At 35.7% G+C, this 21,060-nt stretch overlaps 2 protein-coding genes across 3 annotated transcripts in view; one reads left to right on the top strand and one right to left on the bottom strand.

Annotated features, from left to right (window-relative positions):
- The window catches only part of LOC135839248 (myosin heavy chain 95F-like), a 37,179-nt gene extending 30,744 nt beyond the window's left edge, over window positions 1-6,435 (bottom strand). Inside the window, exon 1 of the mRNA XM_065355183.1 lies at window positions 5,961-6,435. The gene's annotated coding sequence lies outside the window, so the exon portion shown is untranslated. The remainder of the gene's footprint in view (window positions 1-5,960) is intronic.
- The window catches only part of LOC135839250 (slit homolog 3 protein), a 660,297-nt gene that overhangs the window by 313,429 nt on the left and 325,808 nt on the right, over window positions 1-21,060 (top strand). The window lies entirely within an intron of this gene.

Genomic DNA, 21,060 nt, shown 5'->3' with positions numbered 1-21,060 from the left:
ATAAAAATTTCGAATTCTCATTAAACAAAGATATCTTTGAAGGAAAATTTGAGAGCATTCATTACCCATTGAAGCAACCAATGAAGCAAAAAGTAAATGCGGAAACCCTCTTGCAATCAGTGAATATAAAATAATGATAATTTGTTTATTATCCATGATGACTGACGAATTTTCATGTTACACATTATGGAATTTTTTAGAAAATTTAACGCAGCATGTCATTTTCGACTCATGTTGTCGCCTAAATAGGTACTAATAACCAATAATCAATACATGGTCGATTTTTATGAAGTGATCCAAATCCCAGTTCTCAAATACTTGCTATTGTAAAAATTCCAGTCGGCAACATGGGCATTGGGCATGGTGCTCGTTATAAATACATTAATAAACATTTAACAAACTGAAAGAGAAAATTGAATTTCTTCAACCATAAACTAATCTTAGAATGATTATTGTTTGATTTCAGGTGAGTACATTTCCGAAGCTGTCGTTTTTTTAAAAGATTTACCGGTTAATTTAGAAAGCTGGTGAGTTAATCGAGAATTAAATAATTATGAAAAATTGCTTTCGTAATTCTCATTGAATTGCAAATTATCGAAGACCACCTCACGGGTAGGAGATAGTTTATTCGTGATTTGTGAAAATACATACAAATACATAACTTGGAAAAATATTGCTTTTTAAAGACCTCTGGACTCTAGGTTGTTGAGTTGAAGTATTTCACCAGGCCCAATAAACGAATTTTCATGCAATCTGGAAATTTTAAAATTTAGGAAAAATTGACGAATATCGCAGTAAATACTCCAGAATGGCTGGACAGTGTGTTATCTAATTTGGTTGAGAGGAGTTGGCTCCTTTTCATTGACTGACTTTTCTTTGCTGGTGTTTTTAGTTCATGGGAATGCCAGGGAAATTGCAAATTTTCCCTCTAAAATCGGTTACCTAATTTTAATTAACTACATACAAATCGGTAATGATTCTGTAAAAGATTCAAAATAATATCGCTGATTAGATTCTCGTAGCTCACAGCTTCCATCTTGGAGTGTACATTGGAAACTTCTATCAAACGTGCTGTTTGTAGCATATATGCTTCTGTATTCAATTGGTTATATGTGGTGGGATTATAGAAAAGGATCGTGTCCAAAAAGGGTTTTGTACAACGTCGGTACTCATCAAACAGCTCTTGCTGTCCTTTCCTATCAATATACAGCGTATTGGATTTTACTTTTACTCCAATTTTTTGTGAAAAAATCTCATTTTTGCCCTTGGGTCATTCCACGTCAATCGGACCAAGAAGTGGTAGGTGGGTTCGCCGATTTTTTTGAAATTTTTCCTGTGGAAAGACCTTCCAAAGGGATGACCAATGGCGCAAATCGCAGCCCTCTAGCCCATTTTTAACGGCAGCTAGGGGGTGTCAAAGTTTTCAGTGATCCTAAAATACCATCCATTTCAGCAGTGGATTACTCGATAACCGCGATACCTATCAAAATGAAACTTTTTCCGATAGTTAGGAGTTTTGAAAGGCTTTTTGGTGATATCATAAAAATCAGTGTTGCCACTTTTTTTCGTACAAAAAATTAGCTGAAAAAGTTTCAAAACGTAGTTTTTATATCGTTCCGACTCTCAAAAATTCTGAAAAAAATATATTATGGACAACTGTTCATGCTGAACAACATATTAAAAAATTGGGATGGTAACTTGGCGCAAAGTCGATTTAATAAAATTTAAAGTTTGCGAAAAAATGCGATTTTTTTTATTTAAAACATGAAAACAAGTTTTGATAGGTAAAGTTGACCCATTTGACCCCCATTTTTACGTATCTGTTAAAAAAGTTGAAAAAACCCTTTCACTCGATGAAATGAACTCCTCACAAAAAATCAAAATTCGAAAAGATTCAAAAAATAAACGAATTTTTATTTTTTTGTTGTGAGTGTAATTTTTATCATTTTTTTCATGAAATACATCAGAAAGAGGTCAAAATAAGACAACTGAATAAATTTAAACTTTTTTTGATGTTTGAAATTGAAAATTGAATTTTTTCGAATTTTGATTTTCTTGTGAGGAGTTTATTTCATCGAGTGAAAAGGGGTTTTCAACTTTTTCAACAGATACTTAAAGATAGGGGTCAAATGGGTCAACTTCACCAATCAAAACTTTTTTTCATGTTATAAATCAAAAAATCGCATTTTTTCGCAAACTTCGAATTTTTTAAAATCAACTTTGCAACATGTTACCATCCTAATTTTTTAATATGTTGTTCAGCATGAAAAGTTGTCCATAATATATTTTTTTCAGAATTTTTGAGAGTCGGAACGATATAAAAACTACGTTTTGAAACTTTTTCAGCTAATTTTTTGTACGAAAAAAAGTGGCAACACTGATTTTTATGATATCACCAAAAAGCCTTTCAAAACTCCTAACTATCGGAAAAAGTTCCATTTTGATAGGTATCGCGGTTATCGAGTAATCCACTGCTGAAATGGATGGTATTTTAGGATCACTGAAAACTTTGACACCCCCTGGCTGCCGTTAAAAATGGGCTAGAGGGCTGCGATTTGCGCCATTGGTCATCCCTTTGGAAGGTCTTTCCACAGGAAAAATTTCAAAAAAATCGGCGAACCCACCTACCACTTCTTGGTCCGATTGACGTGGAATGACCCCCTTGTTATTTGAGTGTAGTTATCTATTATTTGAAGAATCTAGAAAATTGTAGAAATTTGTTCTGAAAAACCAGGAGAAGTCGGGCAAGATGTTTACTGTTTGTTTTAAATTTTGATGCTGCTCAGTGCTCGGCAAAAAATTATGGTCAACGTTTGTCGATGGCCCTCCCTTCCCCCTCTTCTCTATCTACTGGAGTTCAAGGTTTTGAAAATTTTGAAATGTTTTGAGTTTCAATACTTCCCTTCAACCCCTCCTACTCTCCCCCCCAAAAAAACAATTTATTTTGTTCTGGTGGTCTTTTGATGTGGGTCATTAAATTACATAGTTCAAAATTCATTCCTGTCGAGTTCAGTTCAGGAGTTCTCAAAACATTTTTTCTTTCGTCGGTATATGTAACAATTCCAATTCAGATTTGATGGTAGTTTCGTCGATTGTCGTTGGAAGTCCTTTAATTATGACAGATAATTTCTTCTCTTGCGTATTTTTAAAGGTATAGTATTTTTTGCCATGTTGGTCATAGTTTTTGGTGAGTTTACGAAAATCATCAATGCTTGTGAGACAGATCCGGATTTGCTTATTTAGAAGTTTAATTTTGAAGTCGTCAACAACAATTTTTTTTATTGATTATAGTTCTTGTAAGTAATCGGTGTAGTCATTGAGATAAATCGGAGGAATGTTGACCATCATCTTGACTTTGAATAGCGTGGAATTTGTTCTTAACAATGATGGGTTTAAGTTCTTTGGGATTCGATGGTTTGGCGGTCTTCTTAGGATTGCAGAATTTCTGTGAGAGGACATCTTGAGGTTCGGATAGCATTTCTGCCTTCTTTTTCCTGGCAGCTTTCTCAATGCGGTCATCTTTATCTTTACTAGGCATTTTGTTAAAGGGAAAGAGTTGTTGACGGTTCAAACAATCTCTTTAAGATGATAAGATTCAAATTGAATATAGATACGTGATACGTAATAGGATAGAAAAAATGTAGAGACATTTTGACCAGATTGGTAGAGCTCTTCATTTTGAGGTGATATAGTCACTTGGAAAAAATGTTTGCTCCAGAAGTGTCTCTGGAAAGGAGATAAGGGTTTTTGAAGAGGGAGCATATTCAAAAAATCGTGTTTTTTTTGCTCCAACTTCCATTTAACCTTTTTTTTTTTTGGTGTGAAAATTGGATCAGCCCCTGAAGATAGCATTGGAGATTCTATGTGTCAACCTAGCTGATATTGTCATCGAAATTCAAGGCCATTTGTAAGGTTCCATTGATTGTGAGTGATTGGAAATTTGCAAATTGGTTAATTTGTGAGTAATGTTGTACATATTTTGAAAATTTTAGGCTTGATTACTTGATGCGAAATTGAGAACACCAAATTTTCAAAGCACGAATTTATTGCTTAAAAATGAGTGATTTCAAAATTTTTACTCGCTCAATAGAGCTGTAAAAGTGGTCTTAGATTTTAATAGCAATGACTTGGGTTGGCGCAGAATCTCAAATAGTAGGACTGGTTCATTTTTTTCCAAAACAGGTTGGGCAGAGGCTAGAACGAAAAAAACACGATTTTTCAAAAATGCTTCTTCTTTGAGGACCCATATCTCTTCGTTTCAGAGGCACTTCTAGAGCCTACATATTTTTTTCTAAGTGACTTTTCAACTCCGAGTGAAGGTCGCCAATGAATTTGATCGACATCCTACGTAATTTTTTTTCATTTTGCGATCCCCCCCCCCCTCAACGTGATAGTGAGTGGAATTAGATCACTTTAACCAAAAAGAAAGTAGGTCTTTTTTCGATTCATCAGAAATCTTGGAACTTTCAAATTTTTGAGCTTGAGCCAAGAAGAGGTCAAAATTATTTATTTTTAAAAAATTTAATAAAATATAAAATTAAAATATATTTAATAAGTATAAAAAATATAGGTTGATGAAAAAAATTTGAAATTTTTTCTACTTCTTATTATGATTATTTGACCGTGGTTTTTTGTCATGCTCAATCAGAATTCGAAAAAAAAAATGGAAAAACGAAATTCAAGAATTGTAAGAGCCCAAGGAGATCTATTTTCATCAATTTTACTTTCACTCTTGGTTTCTGTTTTACTGCAGTCAAATGCATTCCTAAAAAATCAGCTCAAATTTAGTGTTCAGGCTTTCTTTGGCGTTTAGGATTGAAGAGGTTTGAGTGAGGATGAGCTGACTCAAAATTCGCTAATTTTTTGGTAATGGTGAGGGGGTGAAGAAAGTTGGAGTCATCTATGGATAGAATATCAAGAGTTGTGCAATATTTCCATTCAGCTTCTTAGAGCAATTTACAGGGTAAAAAATCAAAGTTTTCGCAGTTTTTTCCAGTGTGGAAAACCGTTTAAATGTATTTCGAAATGAGTTTTTCTGGTTCCAAAGTGGTTTTTCAACTTTTATCAAATTCGAGCTGTTTTAGTTGTTCCCTCTATTTATGTGCTTTTATTTGGTGTTCTGCTGGTGCTTCCACCCATCAAATGGCCCCAGTTCAATAATACCTTCTCGTACAGCGAAAAATTGAAAAATTTTATTTTTTTAAAGCTAATTTTTCCAAAAAAAAAATCTGATTCTTTTCAGTTTAGTTGGAAAATGAAATTTCAATGGTAAGGGAATCAAAAAGAAATAAGAAATAACCAGTTACTGAAAAAGATTTGATGGGTTTTCTTATTTAAATCTTGTTCTGGTTCTTGTGATGATTGTTCTGTTCCTCAAAACCTCAATCAGTTGTAAATGGTCCTGAATTTAAAAAAAATTATTTTATTGTGTGCCTCTTGTGATTTTTTTTCCAAATTATTAAAAAAGAAGAGGTGGTGGTTCCAAATGGTTTTTAACTTTGATTTTTTCATTTTTCACCCCCCCCCCCCCTTCAAATTGATCTAGGAGTATGAAATTTGGCGTATGAAAAAAATATCCTTGTTTTTGACAATAATTGATGAAAAATATTGCTTCGAATGGAAGACTACTCAAAAAAATATCGAGCTCCCTACCGGTACAGGCAAGGACTCAAGAAGGATTGACCAAGGGTTCTCAAAGAGTGGTCATTTTTGGAAAAAATTGTTATTTTGGTACTCCTAGGTTATGTAACTTTGGGAGCACCTCGATCACCCCTTTCCCTGAAAAGTTTCCATCTTAGGTTATGAACCTAATGGATCCATTGACTCACTACTTCGTGGGATCGTTGTCTTACCGCTGAAAAGACATAAATATCTGTAGATGAGCGCATGATGGCCTGCTGAATCTTATTCGTTATACTAAATACACAAAAGTAAGTGACCAGCTTAGGTAATATTCGTACCTCGAAGAATCGCAGGACTCAGGAGACTTTGTCTGCAGTCGTAAACAAGTGAAAGTTTATAGGACAATAGTATTCCTCATGAAGCACAATAGATATTGGTATTGGTATTTCTGCCGGTTCATCCAGTCGTTTCCAAAATCGAGTCAAGCCAACAAGCACATAACCACCACAAGATGGTTCTTGTAGTATCTTTTCGTCGTCACATACACATGCAGGAAGCTGCAGCTTGATCACAAACACAATAGACACCGATGCAAATACACTCTGAAATGCACCACAAACAACACTAACACCACCAGCACCGACAATGAGACACCACGATCGAGTATACAGAATCACGATCACTACTCGTACTCGTAGCTGTACTACCAAAGAGACTAAAGCTGACGCTAATGCGAGTCGTTACTGCCACTGCCAGCGTCGCCGTCGCAACTAGAGCGAACATGAAAAATCGAGCGAAGTGTAATGAGCTTGCATCCGCCATCCGCCGTCCAAGTGGATGTGACTCGAACCATACCATTCCATGGCATACCGTACTGTACCGTGGCAAAGCATCGACCACCGCTCCACCCTCCACCACGTCCACGTCGTCGTCCTCGGCTCTGATACAGTTAACGCAATTTTCCGCTTTGTAATACTCGAGTATAAGGTACCACCACGATAATATAGAAAGAGTGGCAGTGCGGCGGCAATATGATGATGGGCGATGGCAGTATAGAGTTGCAACAGAGCCGCGGAAGCAGGGACGTCGGATCGGTTTCGGTAATCGGTACCTCTTACCCTACCAGATTCATCTGCAGCTGAAGCTGAAAGTATAAGTTGGCCAGGTTACTTACCGTGGAACAGGTAGACTGGTAGACGTACATAGGTAGGTACTCGGTACTCTGTACTCGCTTAAATCGCGCTCTTATTACCTTCTCTTTCTCGGTCGCATCTTCGCGCATCGAGTTTTTTCCACATTTCATTGTTTTCTTCGACTTGCGAAGCGACGAGTCCAGATTTCGTATTCGTCTTATTGTTACGTTCATGTGCGAGTATTTCATCTCATCATACCACCTACTACGTGTAATGCGTATTGTGTACAATGTGTGAGTACATTACATTGGTACACAATGCATGTACATTCGAACGTTTACGTATTCGTTCGCATTCGTAATATTATGGTACATACGATTGATAGGTACCCCTGATGCGGACATGTAGTGCACAAGTATGACGACCGACGACGGATGTGTAATTGTGTTTTTGTACGTGTACTGTGCACTTGTAATACGTGTAATTCTACTGGTTGCGAGTAATGATTGTCATATCGATGTCGATGACTTGTCTTGCGCAGTTCAATGTCAAGCTCGCAAGATTGTTCGTATTGAAAAAAAGAATTGATTTTTCCTTATTTATGGGTCGTAAATCGTTCCTTGTTTCGCTTTGTACGCCAGTTAACTTCGTTCACTGGTTTTGATTCAGATGTGATTCAGTCGTTCTTGAATGATTTGTTGATTCTGAGCGAATCGTTCGCGAACGAATTGAGTTCAGGTTTTGATGATAGAGTTGAAAGTATTCAAATTTTGATATGTCATTCTATCTCTGATTTTATTTTTTGGTGATTCATTCGTTCGCGAACGAATCATTCACAATTTTTATTGATAGATTGAAGAATATCTCGGTTTTTTTTTGTGTAGTGGGTGATTTCATTTTCAAGTGATTCGGTCATTTTTGGACGATTCGTTAGTATTTCTGAACAAATCGTTCGCGAACGAATTGAGTTCAGGTTTTGATGGCAGAGTTGAAAGTATTCCAATTTTGTTATGTCATTGTATCTCTGATTTCATTTTTTGGTGATTCATTCGTTCGCGAACGATTTTCTTCTGCTGAGCAAATCGTTCGCGAACGAATCATTCTTAATTTTTGTTGATAGATTGAAGAATGTTTCGTTGTTTTTTCGTGTATTGAGTGATTTCATTTTCAAGCGATTCAATCATTTTTTGACGATTCAATATTTCTGATCAAATCGTTCGCGAACGAATTGAGTTCAGGTTCTGATGGTAGAGTTGAACGTATTCAAATTTTGTTATGTCATTTTATCTCGACTGATTTCATTTTTTGGTGATTTATTCGTTCGCAAACGATTTTCCTCCGTCGAGCAAATCGTTTTGCGAACGAATAATTCACAATTTTTATTGATGGATTGAAGAATGTTTTGGTTTTTTTTTTCGTGTACCTAGTGGGTGATTTAATTTTCAAGTGATTCAATAATTTTTTGACGATTCATTATTCAGAACAAATCGTTCGCGAACGAATTGAGTTCAGATTTTGATAGTAGAGTTGAAAGTATTCAAATTTTGTTATGTTATCCTACATCTGATTTTATTTTTTGGTGATTCATTCGTTCGCGAACGATTCTTCTCTGCTGAGCGAATCGTTCGAGAACGAATCATTCATAATTTTTATTCATAGATAGGCTATATTGAAGAACGTTTCTTTTTTTTTCGTGCATTGGGTGATTTCAGTTTCAAGTGATTCAGTCAGTTTTTGACGATTCATTATTTTTGAACAAATCGTTCGTGAACGAATTGAGTTCAGGTTCTATTGGTAGAGTTGAAAGTATTCAAATTTTGCTATGTCATTCTATCTCTGATTTCATTTTTTGGTGATTCATTCGTTCGCGAACGATTCTTCTCTGCTGAGCAAATCGTTCGAGAACGAATCATTCACGATTTTTATTGATAAATTGAAAAATATTTTGGTTTTTTTCGCTCATTGGGTGGTTTTATGTTCAATGTGATTCGGTCGTTTTCGGTTGACTCATTATTTATGAACAAATCATTCGCTACAAGTCAACTTCAAAGTTTGTCGATACGAGTTGGAATACAAATTAATTACATACATCAAGTTTTGAGGTAGGTACATTTATAATTCTATATACATCTGGTCCGATTTATTGATGTTTCATTTCCCATGGAAAATGATTTCCATAAAATTTTATAAAAAAAACATTGAAAAATCCTCTATAGAATTTTATGTCTAGAATGTACCTATAAAATTTCATCTAAGTTCATGAAACTTTATCTGTTTGGATAAAACTTGATAATAGAAGATGTACTTCTATAAAAATGTATCTAATTAGACTATGTTTGATGAAGTTTGATTTAAACAGATGAAGTTTTATGAATTTTGATGAAATTTTATAAAGGTACATTCTGGACATGAAATTCTATAGAGGATTTTTCAATAGACACCACAAAAATACTCAAAATTTAAAATTTCTTTTAAAAAATCAAAGGTAGGTACAAAACCATGAGTGATGTAATAGGTACTCGATTTAAAAAAATAATTAAAAACAAATAACTAAAACATATATCACGCGCGATCTGACGATCCAATACTTATATTCAAATGAGTATCAGTAACGAAAAGATAGGTAAAAAACGAATAATAGATAAAATTCTAAGTTAAAGAACAAGAAGCACATTACATCGTTCGTGCTTGTTTTTGGTGATCCCTTTTCATTTCACCAATGATTTGAGTAAAGTTGGTTTTTATTTCTTTTTGTGGTGGCTCCTTCCAGCCGCGGCGGGTGCATTCGTTTTTCATGAATTGAATTATGCCATCACGGCCATCCACATCTAAACAGGCATACGCAGGTCTGGCTTTTTCTGCCTCCTGGCCATTTGGGGCTCTGCCAGTAAATGTAACATTGGTCAATTCGGCAGCGTTAAAAACCCCTACCTTAATAGAGAGGAACCATCTGTGAACAGTTTTGTACGTACCTACATAAGTAAATTCAATCATTTTTTAATCAATATTCATGGGCCTAATCTTAAAACTCATAGATTGAACACATCGAATAATTTTCCCATGGGTTACGGTGAACAATTTTTTGACCTCTGAGTGAATCATTTACGAACAAATCATCTTGAATTCTTGATAAATGGATTCGAATAAGTCAAATTTTGCCCCGTATTGTTCGTCTGTTCCACTGCTTTTTATTTCGATATGATTCAGTCGTTCTAGAATGAGTTGTCAGTTCTGAGCAGCGATTCGTTCGCGAATGAATCGAATTTTGTTTTTGATGATGAAATGAAAATGTATAAAACTGGCAAATGTTGTCGTGTTGTCTGAATTGAGTGATTTGATTTTTCAGCGATTCATTCCTTCGCGAACGAATCATTCGTCGGTTGTATGTTGAATAATGTTTCGATTCATCATTTCTGAGCGTTTCATTCATGTACTTTTCAACCTCAATTTTCGTTGATAGATTTGTAATGTTGAAGCTTCGAATTATGATTTTTCATCTGGTCTGATTTATTCGTGATTCATTCGTTCGCGAACGATTTTTCTCTTCTCTGAATCATTCACGATCACGAACAAATTTGGCTCATTTTTATGGATGGATTTGAAACAGCCGAATTTTGACTCGTCCACTTTTTTGATTCAGTCGTTCTCGAACGATGAGTCGATTCTAAGCGAATCGTCGATTAAGTTCAGCTTATTTTAATATAATTACAACTGTCATTTTGTTCTATTTTTTAGATTTTTCAGCGATTCATTCGTTCACGAACGATTTTTTTCATTTATGAGTAAATCATTCGTGAGGAAATTATGCTAATTCTTATAGATGGATTTAAAACTGCCAAATTTTGCCACGTTCTCTTTCATTGATTCAGTCGTTCTCGAATGATGGGTCGATTCTAAGCAAATTATTCGTTCGCGAATGATTCGAATTCAGTCTATTATAATAGGATTACGGTTGTCATTTTGTACTATTTTTTTGATTTTTCAGTGATTCATTCGTTGGTGAACGATTTTCTCCCGCTGAGCAAATCGTTCGCGAACGAATCATTTTTAATTTGTGTTGATAGATTGAAGAAAATTTCGATTTTTTTTACGAACGAATTAGGAGTAATTTTTCATATAAGGATTAAAACGGTCAAGTTTTGTGATGTTATGTTTGCCTAATGCGATTTCCATTGATCCGTTCGTTCGTGAACGATTTTTTTCACCTTGGATAAATCATTCATGATCAGACCTCTTCTTCAATTCATATCGATGGGTTTGAATGATTCAGATTTTGTCATTTTCTCGCTCACTAATATTTTATTTCAAAGAGATCAGTCGTTCTCGAAGAATTTGTTCACTCAGAATAAATCGTTCGCGAACGATATGGGTCCAGTATTCAATGACAGGGTTGAGAATTGAATCTGTCAAGTTATGTCGTATCGTATGCACCTCATTTTGATGATTCACTGATCCATTCGTTCGCGAACGATTTGCTCAAAAAAAATCGTTCGCGAACGAATCATTCGCAATTGTTTTGATAACTAAAATAAAAACAATGTTTCATTCTGTCTTGTGTTTCATCTGTTTTTATTTCCAAGTGATTCAGTTGCTTACGGATGATGTATCATGGTCTGATCGAATCGTTCACAACGGATCAGCATGTTTTGTGTACTCCAGTGAGTCATTCAGCATTTCAGCCACATTCGAGAAATTCAAATTTTATCATGTCCTCGCTCAGTGGATTTTATTTCGAATATGGAGAAATTCGGTCCTTTTCGAACAAAATTTGTTGACTCTGAGCAAATCATTCGCGAACGAATGAGGTCCAACTTTTTATGACCTGATCAAAAACTGCAATTATCAATTTTCGTTTGCGGTCATCGAGTGATTCATTCATTTCGTGAATGAGTTTTCTCCCCTAGTTGATTGTTCGGTCGCGAACGATTCATTCAAGATTTTTATTGATAGGCCGATGAATGTTTCGTTTCGTTTTGTGTATTATCTGGGTTGATTTCCAAGTGATTCAGTCGTTCTTGAATTATTCATCGTATTGTCAGGTTTTGCCATCTCATGTACACCTAATATGATTTTTCAGTGATTCATTCGTTCGCGAACGAGTTTACCAATTCGAGCGAATCGTTCGCGAACGATTTCTCAATTTTGACTGGTACATCAGAATATGCTGTTTTCCTTCGTTATGTTGTGTATCATCTAATCTTAATTCGAAGTGATTCAGTCGTTCACGAATGATTCATCATTTCTGAGAAAATCGTTTGTTAATGAATCGATTCTTAAATTATTCGTTGATACGTAGATTTATAACGTCAAGATTCAGGGTGTAATTTTTTATCTGGTTTGATTTATTCATTTGTGTACGATTCTCCCATTTCTGAGTAAATCGTTCGCGAACGAAACATCTCTAGACGTCGATAATTAATTCGAAAATTTCGCGATTCGTCGTGAAAATGAAAACAGGAAGATAGTTCATGATAAGCTCATTTCACGATAGATTATCAACAAAATGTTCTGTAATCGGTCCGAAAATGAGCAAGTCAATTGAAAATCAGTATTTAGATTTTAGAGTAATGTCAAAGTTTTGTCGAATATTATTTTGATGATTGGGCAAAATTCGACGCGTGAAATTATCGAGAGAAAAAATGTGTGAAATCCACGTAAGAATGGTTGAAAATTCGGAAATGTATTGTGGAAGTTTGGTAACATTTATAAAGAAATAAAATAATTATTTTTTCTGGAAACGTATTGAAAACAAAGTAAACGTTGTTGGTTGAGTTGAGGTGAAAATTTCTCTAAATAAAGTGAAAATAATTATTCGATAATTTTTTAGTTAGGTATGCAAAATCATTCTTGGATTAAGGACATCGTCGTTTGAATGACTTGATATTTTCTCGTCATCGATACGTAAATTTCTTAAACTTGCCGAATCTCCAGTTTAATGAAGCTCAGAACTCCTTCAGTTCTCATGATAGGCAACTTATCGTGATGATGTGTTCTGTTCGTTCACTTGTGTTGTAGGTAGGTACTTAGGTATCGTTGAAATATTTCAAATGTTTCATTCAACACTTCGGTATCTACTTCTGTACTTCTGAACAACCTAAGATCCATGCACATTTCATTTTCAGAGAGAAGGGGATCAAATGAGTCCTTTTTTTGAAACCTTTCCATCGACTGATAAAATTGATTGAATCGGCTCAAAACCAACTCTTGAAGGACCGTTCTTTTGCTCCTCTCTTCTACGTAATTAGTTCGTAGAATAACAAACAGAGCACTGAGCACTGTTTCATTTCTGATTTCTTTGTCTCCTTGAATTTGCTAGAACCAGCATTTTTCAGACATTTGCGATTAAATCATCGCTTCTAAAACAAAAATATTGCCTTACCGTTATCATCAACAGTGCAGGACACCTTCGAATGAGGAACATCATTGTTTCATTCATTATTGATGTTTTTCTGGACTGGAATGCTTTTTCATTCGATACACCTTGTGTAATTTCTACGCAGCACTTGATTCTTTTGCCTTCGACTAATAATTGCACGAATACTTCGTATCCTTTCGCCTACCAATCGGTCTGCCCTTCCAGTTGAAAACACCCAGATGGGTCAAGACCCCTCGGAATTTTTTTCGACCACGTTTAAATTAATTAACGCGAACGAAATGGTTAAATTAGCATTCGTTCGGCTTCCTCAAAAACGCCCACGACGGACATAGAGTTAGGCGCGACGACTACGTGCTCGTGCTGCCCTAATAATAAAAGAGCTACAACACGAACTTTGAAAGATGTAGTATTCTTAGACGATGAGGTGGTCGCTTCTCGCCTCCCTTTTGAAAAGGTGAACGAAAGGAGTGGTAGTTGAGTAATTGAACGAAGAAGGTAAACGTAGCGCGCGGTATCGAAGGTAAAAATTATCGTTAATAATAATTTCTGTAACTGCGCGCGGTTAAGGGTGCTTTCTACGTAGTTTACGACTTTCAGCCTTCGCCCATATATAGTCAGTACCTAACGCTGCGAGCTTGTACTCGTATTCTATTTTCTATTCGCCTTTGGCTGGACTCTAACTATGGACATAGATTACGTACTTTTGTACCGGCGATATGGCGATGGCGAATGAACCGTAGCGGTGTGGCAGCGGCGATGGTGGTAACATTAAGCTCGATAAAATGAAAAATTAATACATCGGCTACAGCAAATTAATGAAAATACCGATACCGTGTTTCTGGCCAACCTTTGCCTTATTTCGCTATTCTCGAAACAACTAACCAGGGAATACGAACGCATTATGGAGATAGTGTTGTGTTAGTTCGATGTCGGTTAGTTGGGTGGTCGGATGGACGGACGGACGTACAGACGTACGGTCGCTACGTCTCATCTGTTTACCACCATTGGCGTTGTTGTGGCTCGTGTATGTGTCTGTCTGTGTGTGTGTGTATACGAGTACGAGCATAGCGAAAAACTAAATAAATTATCCGCGAATGTTAATGAAATACATTATACATTAATTTAGCGCGCTAATGAAAACCGAGGAGAGCAAATTAAATTTACTCGTTTAATATACGTATGTACGACGACCATGTGTGTGTGCTTTGTAAACGTATGTTGTACGTAAATCGACGTATGCTTGTGTACCGCATTGTACGAGTAGTATTTCGACGCCACGCTGTGGTGTATTGTGCGAATTCGTTCATTGCGGATGTATGGGGTTTCAGGTTTACTCGCAAGTACAGAGAGATATGTGTTTTTCTGCCTAGAATGTGTGTCAGGATGGATTGAATTGATTTTGTTTTAAAACTTTGTTAGAGTTGCGGGTCTTCTTATAAAAGGGTGTGTTTGGAATGGTGAAATTGAGTCTAAATTTTTCGTCATGCGTGTGGATTTTTGTTTGGCAAAAATTTAGAAATTGCGAAGCCTGAAAAAAATTACTGACGCCTACTGTACTCGTATTTTCCGAATTTCTTGGCTCATTAGTTCATTACAATATTATTATTTCTTTAATTTTTTACTTAAGTAGGTACCTATGTACATGAATACATTTAGAGCGGATCGTGAAAAAAATTTCGGTTGTTTCTGATCGAATTTAGCAGAGACCTTTATTTTGAGTAGAAAGTTACCCACTAAAAATTTTATCTCCAGAGTTGTTCCTGAAGGAGAGATTTGGGCTCTCAAAGAGGGGTTTGTTTGCTCCTGTCGCTGCACAACATGTTTTGGGAGAAATGACGTAGTCTCGAATGAAATCATTTGAGATTCTGCATCGATCTATATGCTATTGCTGTCAAAATCTAACAAGGGAACCTCTTGAGGTGTCCGCCTCCGATTTGAACGGGGCCGCGATTTTTGGAAAGAGCATGGTCTAAAACCCACAAAACCAAATTTTCAGCTGCCCAACATCATATATCTCGATATTTGGCGAACGTTTGAAAATACTGGTTTTGGTGATTTATGCCTTCTTCAAAAACGTACGTATTTGATCAGTAAAAATGATCAAAATAAGTCTTAAAACTGATATCAATTCCCCAAATCAAAATTTAACCATTTCTAGCCATTCCGGAGCCTCCAGAACTATTTTTCAATTTCTCCAGAATTTTTAATTTGCTCCAGAAGGCGTGAATATGATGTTGGGCAGCTAAAAATCGAGTTGTGTGTTATACTGGGCCTGATTAACGAAAATATTTACATTTGAGCCGACTCTGGAAGGGACACCTCAAGAGTGGTTTTTTAACCGGTTTTTTTTTTCAAAATAAAAATATCCAAAAAATCAAAAAGTTCCCGTTTGCGAGAAAATTTTTGAAATTTGGGTGAATCGTAGCATTTCGTCATGAACTAACCCCACGAGAGCGAATGTCGCCATTTCCAGCCATTCCGGAGCCTCCAGAACTATTTTTCAATTTCTCCAGAATTTTTAATTTGCTCCAGAAGGCGTGAATAGTTGGGCAGCTAAAAATCGAGTTATGTGTTATACTCGACCTGCTTAACGAATTTATGCAAAGTTGAGCCGATTCTGGAGGGGACACCTCAAGAATGGTTTTTTGACCGTTTTTTTTTCAAAATAAAAATGTCCAAAAATCAAAAATTTCCAGTTCACGAGAAAAGTTTCGAAATATGCGCGAATCGCTGTATTTCGTCATTAATCAAGCCCATGAGAATGAATTTCCCCATTTCCAGCCTTTCTGGAGGCTCCAGAATGGCTGGAAATGGCGGAATTCGCTCTCGTGGGGTTATTTCGTGTCAAAATACTGCGATTCGCGCAAATTTTAAAAATTTTCTCGTAAACTGGAAAGTTTTGATTTTTGTTTTTTTTTATGTTGGAAAAAAAGCTGGTCAAAAAACCACTCTTGAGTTGTCCTCTCCAGGATCGGCTGAAATGCGGATAAATTCGTTGAAACAGGTCGAGTATTACACACAACTCGATTTTCAGCTGCTCAACTTAATATTCACGTCTTTTTCCTAAAAAGTCTCGGATTTATTTTTTTTATTTTTTTGCAGAAATTGTTTCGTCAATAACTGCCAAAAAGTCTTGCTTTTTGTAGAAAAATTGACAGAATATCTCGCTTTTATTGCAAAATTGCTGAAAAATCACAGTTTTTTTCTCCAAAAATCGAGCAATTCTAAGTTGGAATTTTTGGATCAACTTTTTTGACAAAAATTATTTTAAAAAAAGTATTACTTACTACTTTGCCAATTACTTAGGTACTCAGTAATTTCATTAATATGTACGTATTTTTGTTAAATTTGTAAAAGTCTTGTACTTTGCAAGTTTATTGTCCAAAATTTTTGTACTTAGCAGAATTTTTGAACACTGCTAACAAGCCCAACTTTTTTTCAGCCAGAAGTAGCAAAAAGTCTCGCCCTTTTACCTAAATTCCCAAGAACTCTAATTTTTTGCTAAAAATTGCTAAAAGTTTAATTTTTCTAAAAAAAATTCCAGAAAGTCCCTTTTTCCTCGAAAATTTGTCCTAATTTTCCTCTTATTTTTCCAGAAATTACTAAAAAGACCTTTCATTTTTTGATGAAACGTTCAAAAATTTCACTTTTTGTCCGAATTTGCAAACTTCTCGGTTTGTTGTTCCAAATTGGCAAAAAAAATCTTAAATTATTTTCATTGAAAAAGTTGCAAAATCAACTTTTGCATTTGTTGATTTTTTGAGTTTTTTCGATCAAGCACAAAGTTTGTCGGTTCTGATGGATTCGTTCGCGAATGAATTGAATTTTGTTTTTGATATGATAGGACTGAAAGCTGAAAAGTGCTGTCAATTGTCATTCCTCTTTGATTTCGAATTTTACCGCGTCTTTTTTCATTGATTCAGTCGTTCTCGAATGATAAGTCGAGTCTGGGAAAATCGTTCGCGAACGAACGATTTGAATTCAGCCTATTGTGATTTGTAATAGAATTAAAACGTATCATTTTGTACATTTTTTTCAATTAATCAGTGATTCATTCGTTCGCGAACGATTTTCCTCCGTCGAGCAAATCGTTCGCGAACGAATGCGAACGAATTTATAAAATTGTTTTTTTTTACGAACGACTTGAAAGTAATTTTTCATAATAGGATAAAAACGGTCCAGTTTTGTGATGTTATCTGTGTCGAATTGGTATATGGTTTCCAATGATTCGTTCGTTCGCGAACGATTTGAGTTCAGTCTCCATAGGACTAAAAAAGTCATTTTGTACTGTTTTCAAATTTTCAGTGATTCTTTCGTTCGTGAACGATTTTTTTCCGCTGAGCGAAATCGTTCGCGAACGAATTGATAAAATTTGGTTTCTTTCCACGAACAAATTAAGAGTAATTTTTCATGATTAAAACGGTCAGGTTTTGTGATGTTATCTTGGTCGAATGTGATTTGCATCGATTCGTTCGTTCGCGAACGATTTGAGCTCAGTCTATTATGATAGGATTAAAGCGGTCATTTTGCACTTTTCTTCGATTTTTCAGTGATTCATTCGTTCGTGAACGATTTTTCTCCGCCGAGCAATTCGTTCGTGATCGTGAACGAATTTATAAAATTTGGTTTCTTTCCACGAACGAATTAAGAGTAATTTTTCATAATAGGATTAAAACGGTAAAGTTTTGTGATGTTATCTTCGTCCAATGTAATTTCTATTGACTCGTTCGTTCGCGAACGATGGTTGTCCTCTGAGCGAATCGTTCGTTCGCGAACGATTTGAGTTCAGTCTATTATGATAGGATTAAAGCGATCATTTTGTACCTTTTTCAATTTTTCAGTGATTCATTCGTTCGCGAACGATTTTTCTCCGCCGAGCAAATCGTTCGCGAACGAATTTATAAAATTTTGTTTCTTTCCACGAACGAATCAAGAGTACTAATTTTTCATTATAGGATTAAAGTGGTCAAGTTTTGTGATGTTACCTTTTTGTCGAATGTGATTCCCATTGATTCGTTCGTTCGCGAACGATGTTTCTCCTCTGAGCGAATTGTTCGTTCGCGAACGATTTGAGCTCAGTCTATTATGATGCGATTAAAGCGGTCATTTGGTACCTTTTTTCGATTTTTCAGTGATCATTCGTTCGCGAACGATTTTTCTCCGTTGAGCAAATCGTTCGCGAACGAATCATTTTAATAATTTGTGTTGATAGATTGAAGATTGTTTCGGGTTCTTTTCAGATTATCATCGAACCTGTTCATATTTTTCGAGTGATTCTGTTCTCGAACGATTCATTGTTCCTGAACGAATCGTTCGCTAACGAATCAACTCGTATTTTTTCAAAATGAATCTTTAATGTAAGGTCTCTTCAACTCAAAATATGAACCATAAACCCATTTCTCTCCTTTTCAATGGAAAATTCCAAACTGATGCATGTATCAAAAGTTGAAAAACGAAACTTACCCAACATAACTTCTTGAGACATTGACTACGTTCAGGAGTTTTATTGTTTTAAATTGTGTTGATCATAAAAGGATGGGGATATACATTGTCTCACCTGAATTTTTCAACTTACTTTTCACAAATTTGAAAACCTTACGTCAATGATGATTATTCCGTCTCGATAACGTTCCGACTTTAAAAAAGTGTACCTATTCTGGCAGATACTGCATTTTTTGATGTTCCTATTCATATTCAATTTTCTACGAAACGTGGAATATCGTCAGAGCATTGTTATTGTTTTTGAAACACCTCGTGTTTCATGGTAGGTATAGAATTTATAAAGATGAAAAATATTCAAAATTCTCATCATATTGCTCCTGAAAATACGAATTCCTATACGGAGCAAAATCGAAAACAGCATAAATCTGCCATCTTTTCTCCATCTACGTGAACAAAATTTTCTGTATCGTCACAGCCATAGCCATGCAACGAAGTAGGAGGTATAATAATATAGTAATTTTATATACGAAGAACTTCCACCTAGCATCACTTTCGTCTACGTATTTCTTTCTTGGAAGGAAAAAAAATTACAACGTGAAGTGAATCCTGCGAAAAAAAAGAACGATAATAATGACGAAGAATATTCCCTCCATTTGTATGTACATTGATAAAAATATTCGCAACTCATGTCAAATTTATCAACTCCGTGTATTATTAAATTTCATCGCATGTAGATGTCTGTTTTATCGATGATACGAGCGCAGGGCAAAAGTGAGGTGTTACAGTCGTCACGAAGAGAGCGGAAGAGAAATGGCGAAAAAGCTTGTAATACGTTTCCATTATAAATTCATCTCGTTGTACGTTGAAAAAAATACACGTACAATGTATACCGCGCCTCGTGTTAGCGCATTTTTACCCTTTTTTTTTACACCGAGTATTGTCGGCGACAGGTGTAAATTATTCAAAACCCGGGGTTATTTTTTTTTTTCCTTTTCGATTGATAAATTATCTCGACGAAGACGAGAAAGAGAGTGGAATAGGCCTGTGTAGAGGTCTGTATTGGTTGGTAGTCGCAGCTCAGTCGACGTCGTTACCACTTTGGTAACATGAAACAGATTTTTCTTTTGCTCTCGTAGTAGGCAGAGGTACGACGAGTATTTGTAGTATTACTTTTCCATACTCGTTTGCGATTGTGTATGGTAATGGATGGCACTTTACATGGTTTCTGTACCCCATATCATTCTGCTGTTGTTGTGATACTCATCTTGAATCTTCGATCATGTGTGGACATATTTTACAAGTGTAGGTAAGGCTGAGTATAGGCAAAGGTATACGTAGGTTTTACACAAATAGGTCGACAAAATAACGAGCGACCGAGAAAAATAAAATATAACGTTGTCGTTTCGATGGGGGTGCCTTTGGTGAGATTTTATCATCGAGTTTCCTTCCATTAACAAGTAACACTATGGGAAGGGTGGTGAGAAGAGGAGAAGGGTGAGGTGTAGCGTCGAAGCGAGCACATGCAGGTAATTAGCACGGCGGCGTTCATAAAGTATACGAGTGTATAAGCTTATGCTATATACGAATTACCCTGCTGCCTGGTTACCTGGGTATAGTGTTGCTTGTTTGGGTAGGTTAATTAGGTACCTACTCATCGAAATGCACTAATATTAAAATCTAGGTCATTTTTAGTACCTCGATTGTGTAATTATACAGAGTACTCGTACATTGGGTATTTTATGATGCTTTCGTTTCGTCTTCCTGGCTCCATCCGGGGTGTGTTTTTCGAGAATCGGTTCACGAACTTTGGGATGTGAATGTGGACTGAATTGATTCATTCATTTATTTGCTGTGTTCTTGAGTGTCGAAAAACATATGCGTCTTTGGATAGCTGCTGGCGCAGAACTCACCAATGAAGAAAGATGAGTGGATTTTTCTCATTTACATTCTGAGTGTCTGGCAAATCGATGGAAATGCTTCGAATTTGAATGCAAACAGGTGCCAGTGAAGGGAAAATGTGATGGATTTTTCTCATTTACATTCTGGGTATCTGGCAAATCGATGGAAATGCTTCGAATTTGAATGAACACAGGTGCCAGTGAAGGAAAAATGTGATACGAAGGTTTTTCCCATCTTTAAAATTGATCGATCTAATTAAGTTTTTGAAAAGTTGAATTGAAAATTCATTTTTCACCATGATGATGGACAACGAATCGAGCAATGGGAAATCTCTCCATGTGAATTTTGGCTCAACTGGTCAATTGAAGAGGATTCGAACGAAGTTCGGAAAAAAATATCGTAATTTTCGAAATTATGAAAATATCAAAAGTACTTACTACGTCTACTAAAATAAATGTGAAAAAATTTGGAATTCACAATTTTTTTGTCTAGTCCTTTTAACGTTCAGAAGGAGTTCAGTTCAAAGATTTCAAAAATGGTAATGCTAGAAGTAGGACTGAAAAATTAAACTAGCTGTAATTTTGAAAC

The sequence above is a fragment of the Planococcus citri genome, chromosome 3, assembly GCF_950023065.1.
Source record: "Planococcus citri chromosome 3, ihPlaCitr1.1, whole genome shotgun sequence".
Classification (NCBI taxonomy): Eukaryota; Metazoa; Arthropoda; class Insecta; order Hemiptera; family Pseudococcidae; genus Planococcus; species Planococcus citri.
This window is presented reverse-complemented; position numbering and strand designations above follow the sequence as displayed.